Below are 14,897 nucleotides of genomic sequence, written 5' to 3'. Positions count from 1 at the left end.
GGCCAGCGTTGTCTTTATCCTAATCTAATTCGATACTTTTATCTGTGCATCGTGTTCGCACACATTTAGTTCAGTATTAACGAAAAAGTGCATATACTATATCGGCACTACTTTGAAAAAAACTCGTATCTTGTTATGTCAATCAAAACAAAATTGTGGTATCTATGTATATATGTGATGTATACAGAGTTACTGCCTTTCAACTTTGAGTAGCAGTGTGAGATAAGTACGATTTTTTTTTCAAAGTAGTGACGATATAATTCGATTCAAATGTAATGAAAATTTGCAAATATTCATTCGAGAATTACCTCCTGTGCCTGGTGTACTGGAGGTGTATTCGAATTATAATAATCTCAGCTTGATTTATTATCTAGGTACTAATAATAAAAACATCCAAGGGGGCGAAAAGCCAGGAAATTTGCAGCTTGCATTTGCATCTTGATTAATCCCTCGGCTATGATATCACTAGCTATTTTATACTAAAATTATATTGCCATGGTATGCTTGGTAACATAAATGAAAACTTTTAATCTTCTACGGTTTTGGTTGGAGTTTGCCTTGCAATTATAGTCTATTACTCCGTTTTTATTTGCATTAAAAAGAAGGTAAGTGATTTGACATGTCTTTCCTAACCTTTTGATCTTAACCCCTTGTAACCCTTTTTTCTAATGCTAAAAAAATAGTTTACTTGTGAATTTTTTCATGGCATTTGCCCTTGATTATAACGGGTAATAATTCTATATATAAAAAAAAACAGTTTTTCGGCAGCCCCCTATTAACACGACCCGTAAAGCATCGTCGCGCTTATAGGTGCGAGCAAGATGCACTGTGTATCGTCAATCGTCAATAGCAAATCGAGTAGAGATTCGAACCTTCGATTATGCCTGGATCAATCGTTTATTGCGCATTGCCGGGCTGCGCGCGGGCACCGCATACACACGACGTCGTTGACGCCTCGGCCGGCCCTGAGCGTGGCCGTGTCCACACTACCCTGTTATATGACACATTGCAATAATCGTATCACACAGAATTATACTTCCATTTCGTATTGTAAGCGGGAAGGATATAAAATGTTACCTATTTTTAAGTGCATGTGAAAATAATTGCTTAACCCTTAGTGTGGCAAGGAGCCGGAAAACGGTCGATTAAGTCAATTAAATTTGAAAAATAATTAATTTGCAAAAAGTTGTCTTTCCAACAATAAGCCATCTGAAGGGCGTAACGAATTGTTTTTATTCCGCTTTAGACTTTACTGGAAAGTTCCAAATTTATGCACACATTAATGAGTACGGCAGCGAGTAACATAAACAATGGAGAAGTAAACAGATTCAAATTCTTTCCGATTATAAAAAAACTACCACTGTTAGTAACAACAAATTGTTTCCTGTTGATGTTGAATAAGAGCAGCCTTTGTCGCTGTAATTATAATATCTCGTCGTCACGGCAAGATTGAGCAACATTAAGTACCTACCTACTTATAGAGTGTCAATGAAACAACCATTACTAATAAGGGAAGCCTCTATATAGCAAAACCATTAGCAATGACTGAACATTAATTGGAATAAAATCTACGGTGATATCATTAACGCGGTTCTATCGTTCGTTTCTTAAGGATATCACGTTTCTATAACATCATTCTGTAGAGAGTATTTTACACAAAGCCGTACATTATAACCGTATTCGTCATTTAATCCGCATTTTGTAATAAAGAAAAAACAAACAGCAAAACATTTTTTTTTTATTACGTTGGTCCGGTTTTGCGTTGGCGCAGCGTCGGTCAAGATGTTGCCCTTGAAATATTACTCGGTATGCATTATATAAGAACAGGGCTTCTATATTTTTCTACAGATAAGCAAAACCAAACGTTATACAACGTGTCCCAAAATTCAACGATAAGCTGGCACCAGAAGATGGACCTGCTCATGACTACTCCAGGAAAAAAAAATCTAAAATAAATAATTGAAAAATTGTAGACATGGGGCCTATTTCTCGTACGTTACAAGTTCACAAATCTACAAGCTTACATTTAAAATTTCATTGTACAAGTGTGTTTTAATTCTGTTTCTCGTAGGAATGATTACTACAAGTGCTACAAGGCGGCTGTCTAAAGTTAGAAAATAGGTTTGTTTGCTACGCAAAAAGGAAATGCAATGGCCATTATAAATGTTATCTTAATGTCAATGTCACTGTTATGCATCATAATCTTAATAAGAGGAAAATAAAATGGCTGACTTGTGTTTTCGGAATATACAAGCGTATAATAATACAAGTAGTAATGAAAAGCGTTTCTCAAAATTATCAATTACAAGTGTAAAATCAAACTCAGTTTCGTCAGTCACTCTATGAATGTTTACAAGCTTCAGGGTGGGTCAGTTTTTTTTTAATAATACGGGTGAATTCGTTACAAAATTATTATGTTATTGGCAATGTTATTGGTCATTTACTGGTTCTTTCCCAATTATAATAATTTCATAGGAATGAGTTTACTGTTTTTTTTTTGAGAATAAAAGCTAAATTTAAATAATATTACTGATTTTAACGAAGTGCATTCAAAACTTACACGTTTGAGATCTTAAAAATGCAATATCTTCATTTATTTATTAATCGATTTTTACCAAAAACGCATATTAGCAGTTTATAGAGACTCCTCATTATTTCGTGATAAGTCACAAGCTACAAGTATAAAGTACAGCTTTTGAGAAACGAAATTACTATGTTAGTTAGGGCGAGCGAAGCGAGCCCTATCACTAATCGACGAACTATGCATTCTTGTGGTACACTTTACGGAAAAACTACTGCACTGTTAGGTTTGAAATTTAACATAGTAATTTAAATTAATGTCTAGATGTGTTATCAAACATAAAAATATCATTTTATAAACCTAAAAAAATAAAATAAAGTAATAACACTTTGTATTACTACTAGCGCCACCTGTTGGCAAAATGATGAATTAACATTCGTGCTAATGTTAATTATTTCTTTCTCTAACAGATGGCGTTAGTAATATCTAAATAAATAAATAAATATTGGACATTCTTATACAAATTGACTACTTAAGAAGGCTTGTGTTGTGGGTATTCAGACAATACGATACCTATATATGTGGTGTTTTCAAGTTCAATAATGTCGATGGCGCTTACGCCATTAACAACGATGAATACCAAAGTGGGTACAATTTTGGATTCAACCCACCTCGCTTCACTTGGTTTGATTCCCATTTTAGCAATTCAGTTTTTGTGAATACCTACTAGAACAATCAATCTTGCTGTATATTTACTGCGGAGGTCAATTTACTCGTATGTTTTGTGACGCTGACGATGTGATGATCAGTCATGTTGTGTTAGCAAACTTAAATCGGGTAATTTTCAGTTCGAGATACAGTTTTGGCGCCATTCATTTATTACGTAAGACGATTTTGGGGTGGAGGGGGGTCGAACATATCTTATTTTTTCTTACAAGGGGGTGGGAGGGGGTTTTCATAGTTCTTAAGTAAGATCACAAAGATGCGATATTTTTTTTAATTTCTATGAAATTATGACGTTTAAAATAATACTTCCACACTCTATGCTATCCAACACGGTGCAGAGTTAGCTTAAACGAGCTCAAGTACCTTTGTACAGGTACAAATAAACATTCATAAAAAAATTTTTTTGAAAATAAATTATATTGGTGGCTGGACGGGGTCAGCCTATTCTTATTATTTCTTACATAGGGGAGGGAGGGGGTCACAAGCTGGCAAAAATTGTCTTATGTAATTAATGAATGGCGCCTTTAGTGTTACTATTGCTTGGAACTGCTAAAATTATAAATAAAGATAAGCATAATTAATACAAACTTCAGTGACTTAGGGCCGATCCCAAGTAGCATTGCAAGCTGTATATAAGCTGTATTAAAGTGTATTTGTATACTATAAGCTGTACAGTTAGGCTGTACAAAAGCTGTATAAGCGCTTATACATCCCTTATAAGTAAAAAAAGGGCCCAAATTATACAGCCTTTGGCGTTATTAGAGCTGTAGAGTAGCTGTATAAGCAATACATAAGTTGCATAATAGCTGCATTACAGCTATATTTCGGTGTAACAGGAAACTTTAACACTACAGATAATCTCTTATAAGTACGATATAAGAATATAAGTTTTAAATGAGTTATAAGAAAGAATTACAAGAGAATAATAATCATTTAAGAAACTAAAATGTCTTAATCTTGTTCATTCGTAATATAGTAATGGCGACAATAAAGTGTTATAGTGGATGGTAAAAGTAAAAGTAAATATTATACAGGACTTGAATGGAATATTACACTATTGGTAAGTGCGGATTATTATTTATTGTGAACCTGTGTATCTTTTCTGGCAAAATATTTACGCGCCTGCAAAATAACAAAGAGAAACCATAAGGAAAATATCAAAAATCGGTAAAGTTACTGTTTGTTTTTAAGGTTAGAGTATCAAAAATATTTATAAATATTAATTCTAAGGCTAAACAATTTATTTTAGCTGGTAATCATAACACGGCGTTAGTCTGCTAAATATTTGCAAGTATTTCTTTAATTATATTTACAAATACGTTTTTTTTTATTGTAAAATGGCGACAATTTTTAAACAGCCCACAGGATAGTTGGAGAGCATTATAATCTTAGTAGCTGTGCTGTGTAATAAATGGAGTGTATTTTACAGCTTTTGTAATTAAAACAGCTTTTTAATAGAATATTTGTATTCGTTTGGCTGTATTTCGGTTCTCCGTACATAAGTTATAATTCTCTTTAGAGATCCGTATAAAAAATAAAAAACCTGTACTGTAGTTGTCATATATTCCTTTAGTTTTATAATACACTTATTTTCAGAAATCATTACACTACTATACTTATACGAGTGTACAATTACGCCAAAAGATTGTTATAAGCGACTCTGTCAGTAATACAGAAAAAAGCTGTACTATAGCTGCCATTTATTCATTTGGTTTTATAATACCCTTACGGACAGAAGTTATACAACTACTATTCTTATAGGAGAGTAAGATTACGCCATAAGAAATAGCTTTAAAACGGGGTTGACAGATACATTTGTACAGCTACAAGTGCCAAGTGATACTACAATACAGCCTGTATACAGCTTTTACGATAAAATTAGCTTGTAGTGTTTCACAACACTTAATGTTTTAAAACGCAGTTGACAGATACTTTTGTACAGCTAAAAGTGCCAAGTGTTACTACAATACAGCCTGTATACAGCTTTTACGATAGAATTAGCTTGTAGTCTCTCACAACACTTTTAGTTTTATAGTAGATTTTTTATATTCTGATAAAGCACCCCATGCTTCCGCAGAATCCTTTATAATGATTTTATACAGCTTGAGCTGTATAATGTCTGTAAAGTACCTTTTATACAGCTTAAATCTTTTCTGACACTCTTATACGTCCCTTAAATCACTCTAAGTTCTTAATTGGCTGCTATATTGATGTTGCCGACACTTCCATGCTACTTGGGATACAGACGGACTACAACCCGACTGCAACTTGTATGGGAACTGCACGCCAATCGAAACGTCGGCGTGCAGTTCAGCAAAATGACCCTGGCAGTACCTAGTGGAACTCAGGTTTGGTGTAACAAAGGCACATTATGGTTTGGTCATCCGACTCATCTTGATGAGCACTTAGGAGAGTAGTACCCAAGATAGAGCCGATGCCGAACCCTGGCAGTGCCTAATGGAGCTCGGGTTTTATACAACATAGGCACACGCTGTTTTGGTCATGCAACTCGTCTTGATGAGAACTTAGGAAAGTAGTACCCAAGATAGAGCTGATGCTGAACCCTGGCTGAACCTAGTGGAACTCGATCAGGTTTGATGCAACATAGACACACGCTATTTTGGACATCCGACTCGTCATGATGAGCACTTGGGAGAACAGTACCCAAGATAGAACTCATGCTGAACCCTGGCAGTACCTAGTGGAACTCAGGTTTGTTGCAACATAGGCACACGCTGTTATGGCCATCCGACTCGTCTTGATGAGCACTTAGGAGATTAGTACCCAAGATAGAGCTGATGCTAAACCCTGGCTGTACCTAGTGGAACTCAGGTTTGGTGCAACATAGGCACACGCTGTTTTGGTCATCTGACACGTCTTAATGAGAACTTGGAAGAGCAGTACCCAAGATAGAGCTGATGCTGGACCCTGGCTGTACCTAGTGGAACTGTGTGTGTTAGTTTATGTGCGGAGCAGCGTGATTACCGCCAGTAGGTGTCCAGACGGGATAGTTATTCGATCAATTGTGTGGAGTGGACGCAAAAATAAATTCAAGAACATTGGCTCGCTGACCCAACATTATGTAGGAAAGCCAGTTGGGTTCCTTACAAAAAGTACTGGGCGACCGTGTAGGATGTAATGCACTTATGAAATTGTATATTACGTGTGGATGATATTGGCAATTTGATTTTGTCGTCTGGACACGTTTTTAAAGGACAAAGTAAAAGCTGTAACAGACAGGCGTACCGGACAGCAACCGGTTCGGTACGTTAAGGTAGAAAACCTCCGCGAGCCCTTACAAAGCTCTGCTTTTTGCTAGTATATAATATCTACTAGTGTTTGTCAACTTGTGAAACAACAACACTTGTGAAAACTCTTTTATCCCCGCTCTTGTAACAATTATACATTTACGTGAAACGGAAACTTGTAAAAAATATTGAAATACAAGCGTTACCATAGATACACACTTGTATTACAAGACTTGTAACGTACGAGAAATAGGCCCCTGGGGCCCGTTTCTCAAAAGCTTGTAACTTGTAATACAAGCGGATGTCACTTTTTGACAGCTTTTGTTAGAAAGCTTTTGAGAAACGGGCCCCGGGGGCCTATTTCTCGTACGTTACAAGTTCACAAGTCTACAAGCTTACATTTAAAATTTCATTGTACAAGTGTGTTTTAATTCTGTTTCTCGTAGGAATGATTACTACAAGTGCTACAAGGCGGCTGTCTAAAGTTAGAAAATAGGTTTGTTTACTATGCAAAAAGGAAATGCAATGGCCATTATAAATGTTATCTTAATGTCAATGTCACTGTTATGCATCATAATCTTAATAAGAGGAAAATAAAATGGCTGACTTGTGTTTTCGGAATATACAAGCGTATAATAATACAAGTAGTAATGAAAAGCGTTTCTCAAAATTATCAATTACAAGTGTAAAATCAAACTCAGTTTCGTCAGTCACTCTATGAATGTTTACAAGCTTCAGGGTGGGTCAGTTTTTTTTTATAATACGGGTGAATTCGTTACAAAATTATTATATTATCGGTCATTTACTGGTTCTTTCCCAATTATAATAATTTCATAGGAATGAGTTTACTGTTTTTTTTTGGAGAATAAAAGCTAAATTTAAATAATATTACTGATTTTAAGGAAGTGCATTCAAAACTTACACGTTTGAGATCTTAAAAATGCAATATCTTCATTTATTTATTAATCGATTTTTACCAAAAACGCATATTAGCAGTTTATAGAGACTCCTCATTATTTCGTGATAAGTCACAAGCTACAAGTATAAAGTACAGCTTTTGAGAAACGAAATTACTATTTTAGTATATAATATCTACTAGTGTTTGTCAACTTGTGAATCAACAACACTTGTGAAAACTCTTTTATCCCCGCTCTTGTAACAATTATACATTTACGTGAAACGGAAACTTGTAAAAAATATTGAAATACAAGCGTTACCATAGATACACACTTGTATTACAAGACTTGTAACGTACGAGAAATAGGCCCCTGGTCGTTAAAAATACCACTAGGGGTGTCGACTTTCATTTTTTTTGTAATTCCGTAATAAATTGACATATATATTTTTTCTTTTTTTTCCTCGAGTAGTCATGAGCAGGTCCATCTTCTGGTGCCAGCTTATCGTTGAATTTTGGGACACGTGGTACGTGGTGGTAGGGTGGAAAGATAAGTCGGGCCCTGTAGGGAAACTACGTTAAATCCTTAAACTGGTTAATTTTACTTAAAGGAGACATTCCTTTATTTTGAAAAAGAAACAAAACTGCATTCAAATAGTTTTCTTCAATTTGGCTTGTCTAAAAAAATCTTGAGTACTATATATTAGATTTTATGGATATTTTGTACGACAGACGAGTGTATTAAGACCTAATATTTCTTGGAGAAATGTTATCATTAACATTAACTGTACCGACTAGTAGAATAAAATTGCGAATGTTTATTTTTTGGAATTTTTAGTCGATTCGAGTCCCGGGCGAGGCAAGCTAGTTTTAAAAAATCTTTGAATGCAGTTTTGTTTCTTTTTAAAAATAAAGGAATGTCTCCTTTAAGTAAAATGAGCCAGCTTAAGGATTTAAGGTAGTTTCCCTCCAGGGCCCGACTTATCTTTCCACACTGTATATCTATTGACCGTACATTGCATATTAAAAGTACTAAAGATAATTGACGTTTTCATAAAACAGTTAAACAAACAGGAATTTATTGATATGTATTCTATTATTGAAATTAAGGGTTCAATTGGGTTTTAATAACATTTCAGTTACTGTTCTTTATGCCAACCCATGCCTATAATTATACTACTCTTTTCTCCGTCGAATTACTCTTGGCAGAGCAGTCGTGGTCACGTTGAACGACGGACGAACGATTCTACGCCAGTTCTCCCTGGCAGATGCTTCTCTGGCACATGTGTCAAGTGGGGTGTTGGTAAGGGCTTTTATCTGATCCGTCCAACGCATTGGGGAACGTCCTCTTGACCTACAGCCATTGACCCGTCCCTGGACAACAATTCTCTATATGGCCTGCTCTCCACGTCACATGTCCGAAGTATCTGAGGATACGCGCTCTGACCGTAGCTGAGAGCCTCTCTTTCACCTTGAGTTCTTCAAGTATGGAGACGTTTGTACGGTGTTGTGTCCAAGATACTCGCAGCATTCGTCTCCAACACCACACTTCGAGTGCGTCGATTCTTTGTCTCTCTCGCACCTTCACTGTCCATGTCTCAGCACCATACAGTAATATAGGGATTACTAGAGACCACACTAATTGGACTTTGGTGGCCTTGGTGATATTTCTGTCCTGCCATATCCTCTTCAACTTCTCCATGGCAGATCTTGTAATAGCAATTCGTCTTTTAATTTCGTCTGTAGAGCCTCCAGAATTAGTCACAAGTGATCCTAAGTAAATGTAAGACTGTACGACTTCACAATTTGCAATATATACTACATACCCAGGTTATTTACATTTAACTACAGCCGTAAAATATATTTTTATACGGTATAATTTTTCAACGAGTGTTGTTATGAATACAAAACGCCTTTAATGTGTTACATACCTCTGTGTTTATGTTTCCAAGATTTGCGTTACGCGCAGTCAACGAACGTTAGACTGATACTAAAGTAATCCCCGATATGAACACAAAGGATGACTTCATTTAAATGTCAATAATTGATGTAAACTGTCTGGTTATGTAACATGTAATTTAACTAGTTTAATAGCAGATTAATAGAATATGGCGCCGTTGTTACAAGTGTATTACGACTCGCGACTAATTGGCTTTTGTTAAAAGCTAAATTTAAAAGAATGCAGAATAACAATCTAATTAGAGATTACTGGCGCCTCATTCGGCGTATCTATACAAGTAAACGCGGAGTATACCAAGAATATAATATTTCTAACGGATGTTTTAATTAAATTCCATGGTCATTCACAGAATTCACACAATTTTAGGAAAAGCTGTATGAGTGTGGTTCAAAATAATTACTCTTAAGTAATATACAAATATTTAATGATAAATTAACAAAAAACACTACGTTTAGGTAGTCAGTTCTTGTTAAACCAAATATTTTTACGATACTGTCAAACGTTTTTATTGTTAGACGTTTTTGGCTCACTCCAGTCACCTCATTTTATTTTATCTAGGTTCCATAGATTATTACGCATACATCGGATTCTAGGGGGCAAATTGTATGACGGGATCCCTATCCGTCAATCAATTTGCCCCCTAGAATCCGATGTAATTATTAGGTTGGTAATCTTATATAATTTATGTAATACTTAATATTTTTAATGGGATGAATAAATAATACGTATTTAATAAAATTGCGTTTCGATTTCGATATTCCTTTTGTCTCAAAACTTCTAGTAGTAAGCTAATCGAACTTAAAAATAAAATGTTTAAATGGGAAACAGTAATTGCAATCAAAGTCCAGAGTGTGCCAGCAAAGCGACAGTGGCGGGTGTTCAATTGCAACATTAAACCGCGGCGGCGTTGCTTGCGCCACGAGACCGCTCCGCCGTCGCCGGCACATTCCTCGCTGCTCAACCTCTTGGAGAAGTTCAAAGTCAGACTAGTCCTCTCAGTTAACTGAGACGCCATTATGCTCAAACCTAGGTGTCCATTCCGCAGCGCTGCGATGTACCCGACACGCGAAGTTCAATACAATTACATAAGGCCTTCGCTCGCTCGTCTTGGGATTATTTGCCCCATGTTTCCGTTACGCGTAAATCGACAATTTCCATTGATAATGACATCTTGCAATAAACTGATCAATTAACTGTGACGCGCGTGCTGCAGGTGTAATACATAGTTATGATTATTATTTAGCTGGCTGCTATTTCAATGTTTGTAGTTTTTTCCCTAAGTCGGAACCCAGTTCTTGTAGGTATTTATCTTCATATTGCTCACTTTTTGTAAGATATGATTCATCCTAAACTCAGTTATAAGTTTTTAAATAAGCTTTTGTCCAAAATTTCATTTTTAAAAACACATTTATTATTGCGGTCTAATCCAAAAGTGTCAGCTCGATAGTACCAAATATTGTACCAGTCATCTGAATGCAAATCGAATCAACTTGCAAGAGTTTTATTAGATTAAATTGCTAGTTTGTTGTAAGTACCACATAAAATCTCAAAAACCAAATAATAAAAAGATTTAAAAGTTGCTTTCGCTAGTATCCCCAATTACTGAATAAGTGAAAAGTTCACGGCTATATCATGTACCTACTAATGACGTCCGTGTTCTCATCTATTCTCGAGTTACAATCGATTAACGTGCTTATTAATACTTAGAGTTGTCTAACCTAACTCTGCGACTTTGACAGAAAAAAGCGTAGAAGTGTCATTCTCAATAAATACGCCATATTCTCACATAAATACATCTATGATAACATATGTTCACGCTTTGTCATAACAAATGACATGCAGTCTGCAGAATTAGCTTAGTCCAACAGCACTAGCCCCGTAGACAACATGCCAATCGCTAACGGTCCGTAGCGAACGAAACGCAACTGTCACTGTCACACTAATATGGAAGAGTAACTGGCTACCCACATTGGACGATATATACTTGTTACGCAAACATACAACCATCACATTTCAATTGACACAAATTCTAACCGGTCACGGATATACCAAATTCTATCTAAAACGTTTTCACAAAATTGACAATGACGCGTGTCCCTGTGACGACGTCACACAACAAACAATTGATCACCTTATTAAAACTTGCCCAAGGTTCCTTTACGCAAGAACGATCCACGATACCATATGCACCAAGTACAACATAGACCCACTGAATATAAACAAACTTACGGAAAAAGAAGAAGCCCTCAACTCTTTTTTAAGGTATACTAAATACATCATAGATAATTTAAAAGTAAGTACCTACTAAAATATGATTTTTTGCAATAGATGGCAACAAATAGTGATTGATGCCCATAAGACACCTAAGTCCAAAAGAAATCTTGCAGATTAAATACAGCATTATTTAATATCATAAGTTCATAACTGAATAGGAACGCTATTTTAAATAAACATAAAAATTTGATTGATGAACTTAATTTGAACTCAAAGTTCATTAAGAAACAACTAAATCACTTCGATACTAAAGAAACATTGAATGATTTCATCATAAATCAGAGACGAATGTTTTAGCAAAATTCATTGAACTTGCAGGTGAAGGGCAGATAGTCCATACAATCATACAAGCATTCAGCCATTAAGTACGTACGATCAATGCGAGCCGCGAGTCCAAGTAAAGGTAAATCGAGGCCCCGGCCCATGCATGAGGCCCATTTTGTTTAGATAATTTGGCTAAACGCATTTATATAAGGTACTACGAAGTATCACGGCTATGTTAAATTTAGTTTACGGACCTATACGAAATTCGACAAATTAAAGCTAATATATTCACCAAAAAAAAAAAGAATGCCTGCAAAAACATAATAATATACACTTAATTACATTTGTAAAAGTTGTGATAATACGACCTTGAAAGAATTAGACAAAAATTAAAGTTCATTCAATTAAAGTTCAAGGGTAAAGTCGAGCCGGTGTCAGTCATTTCGGACGTCACGCGTAGCCGGTTCAAGATGAGCCATGATTTTAATTGCAAAATTATTAGCCATGAAAATTATGCCCAAGTCATCATCGAACCATGACGTTATTCAAAAACAGGAAAAAATCTATCTCCGTTGAGTGATTATAACTAACTGTACCTACGCTTCGAGTTACAACTGTTAGACGAAACTCTGTTCTTTAAAATAAAAATAAATGCTCTTCTGACTTGGGTATAATTTAGAAGCTTTAAAGTTTAACATTGAATATTAAGGAGCTTGAAGTATTAAGAAGCCAATAGCCAATTAACGTTAGTTCAGGAGTGGAGAGCTAGTTAGAGTAGTTAGTGAGAAGAGGGGGAGGGGGCAGTTTTACAACTTCTAGGCGGATAAAGCCACAGGCAGAGCCTAGTGTTAGATGCATGTTTTTATTCTGAAGTTTTTATTCTCACATAGTATACCTTCATGAAAGCATTGTTTTGGATCATCGTACTTAATAAGGATGGTAGTTGAGGATCATGAGTAAGGATAAAACTATGAAAATACAAAACTCTACTCCTCTACCTACCCTTAAAACAGTTACCTACCTTTGTTTTAATTACTTTTTATTCGCATTTTTTTGTAAAACTTAACACAGGTAAAATTAAATATACGTGGAAAATCCCCTTATTCATAAACTTTACGAACCTAGTTAAATTTTGTTTTATCCCTTTCTTACAAATACATGAGTCAAAATGACAGCCAACGACAAGTCAAGACAACTATTCATATAACTGATTGAGGCTTTTAATGCGTTTATGAATAACGCCAATGTGTACCGATATAAAATCGATTGAACTTCGAACATGCGGTCTATTGTCTATTGCCAGAAGACAACAACAATGAAGCTAATAGATAAGGGTTTTGACATATAAAGCAGCGTGACTGACGAAGAGTGCACGATATATGTGGTCCAAGACAATCATACAGATATACGGTAAGTACGATTTGGACTTTCACATAGAAATCTGTACTTAGGATTTGCTATGGTATTGTCCGGTTCTCGACGCATTCTGCATAGACACTACTTTCCGAGACACAAAGAACTTGTATGTCACCTGTAAGCAAGTTCTAAGAACGATTTAAGCCCAAGACATCATTGTCAATACGGTTCTCAGACCCAGTCATTATTTACTGGATAAATGTTGAGCAATCTAGGTAAAGCAATTAATATCAATGCTATCCATTTGACGACTATTTTCCTCATCTCAAGTTCATTGTTAGTAAACAATATCTGGGTGACCGAGAAAACTCGAGGGAAGAATTTTCACAAGGACGAAACCTAGGTAGAGTGATTTTCCATCTTCGTAAACAGTTTGTAGATTTAATGAAAATATTTTGAACCATTTTTGACTGATTTATGTTATGTTATTAACGCCAATTATACTATTTGTTCATTATAGTATACTACTTTTTTTGCCTTTCGTTTGCCATGTCATTTTCCTTAATTCGTTGTAAATTTTAAATTAGCAAAGTTCAATTAAAATACTTTCTACTACTAAAGTAACAAACATCACAAAAAATAAATATGTTTAATAAACATTGGGGTTCTAGCTTTTCCAGTTGTAAATCTAAACTATTTAGAACAAAACTATTCAGCTTTTGTTTTTTGTTTATTTACTTAATTTTTAAATTCTGTAAGCGCAAAGAAGGACACGGATTCTACATCCGTTTATATTTTTCCAAATTAATGACTGGAATGTTTATTGCCTGTATTTTAATCTAGACTGCCTGCCTTGGTAGGTACTTCATGGCAAAGTATGTATGTGCCTATACACGTATACTTCATCATTCATCAACTACCTAAGTGCTACTAGATAAAACACTGCATGAATTACCTAGTTTTAATCGCAGAGCAGTAAGTATTAACAATTATTCATTAATTGAAAGATCCATTGAAGAAATAAGGATAATGAACGCTAATAAAACTAGATTACCGAAATATTCTAACAATAATAATACCTATAAGGTTCTATGTTCTGATAATCAATAAGTATAATCTAAATCTTACCAGCTTTATTAATGCTCCAGCACAGAAATGTTCACTCAGGGCACTGGTGCAATAGTTCAATAATATTTTATGGATATAGCACCGTCCGCAGCGATCTAGATCTGTCGTGCGAACTGGCGGCGCGGGCGAATGCGCGGGTCTATTGTGGACTAATAATGAGCGCGCGCGCGGCACGCCGCCGTATATATGGCTGCCCCTGACGTCACTACGAGATAAGGACTTCGCAGCATCAAACTCCCATAACGTGTTTAATCGCGGATTGCCGACTGTAATCCGATAACCGACACGGGTGCGACGCTGTCCAGAGTACGACTCCGACTCTCGTCGTGATCTTCTATTAGAAGCAACAGTACAAACCGCTTTCAAAAAGTGTGACGGTACAATTTTTTCACGCATAAGGTAATCAAACGTTAGACATGTGTTACTCGATGCAAGTGACATTTTTTTTTGTTTTGTTTTTTATGCTTTTAATTTGACACTAAGTAAGAAGTTTAATTATGAGAGCTTATCGACGTGCGACGGACT

General features: G+C 35.6%; 1 protein-coding gene across 1 annotated transcript in view; it reads right to left on the bottom strand.

The window, feature by feature from the left end:
• LOC134793653 (very long chain fatty acid elongase 7) overlaps positions 1-14,536 on the bottom strand; it is a 46,003-nt gene extending 31,467 nt beyond the window's left edge. Inside the window, exon 1 of the mRNA XM_063765291.1 lies at positions 14,373-14,536. The gene's annotated coding sequence lies outside the window, so the exon portion shown is untranslated. The remainder of the gene's footprint in view (positions 1-14,372) is intronic.
• Positions 14,537-14,897: the final 361 nt, after the last annotated feature.

Source organism: Cydia splendana, chromosome 9 (assembly GCF_910591565.1).
Source record: "Cydia splendana chromosome 9, ilCydSple1.2, whole genome shotgun sequence".
In the NCBI taxonomy this organism is placed as follows: Eukaryota; Metazoa; Arthropoda; class Insecta; order Lepidoptera; family Tortricidae; genus Cydia; species Cydia splendana.
Note: the sequence above shows the minus strand (reverse complement) of the source record. Positions and strands in the feature narration are given on the sequence as shown.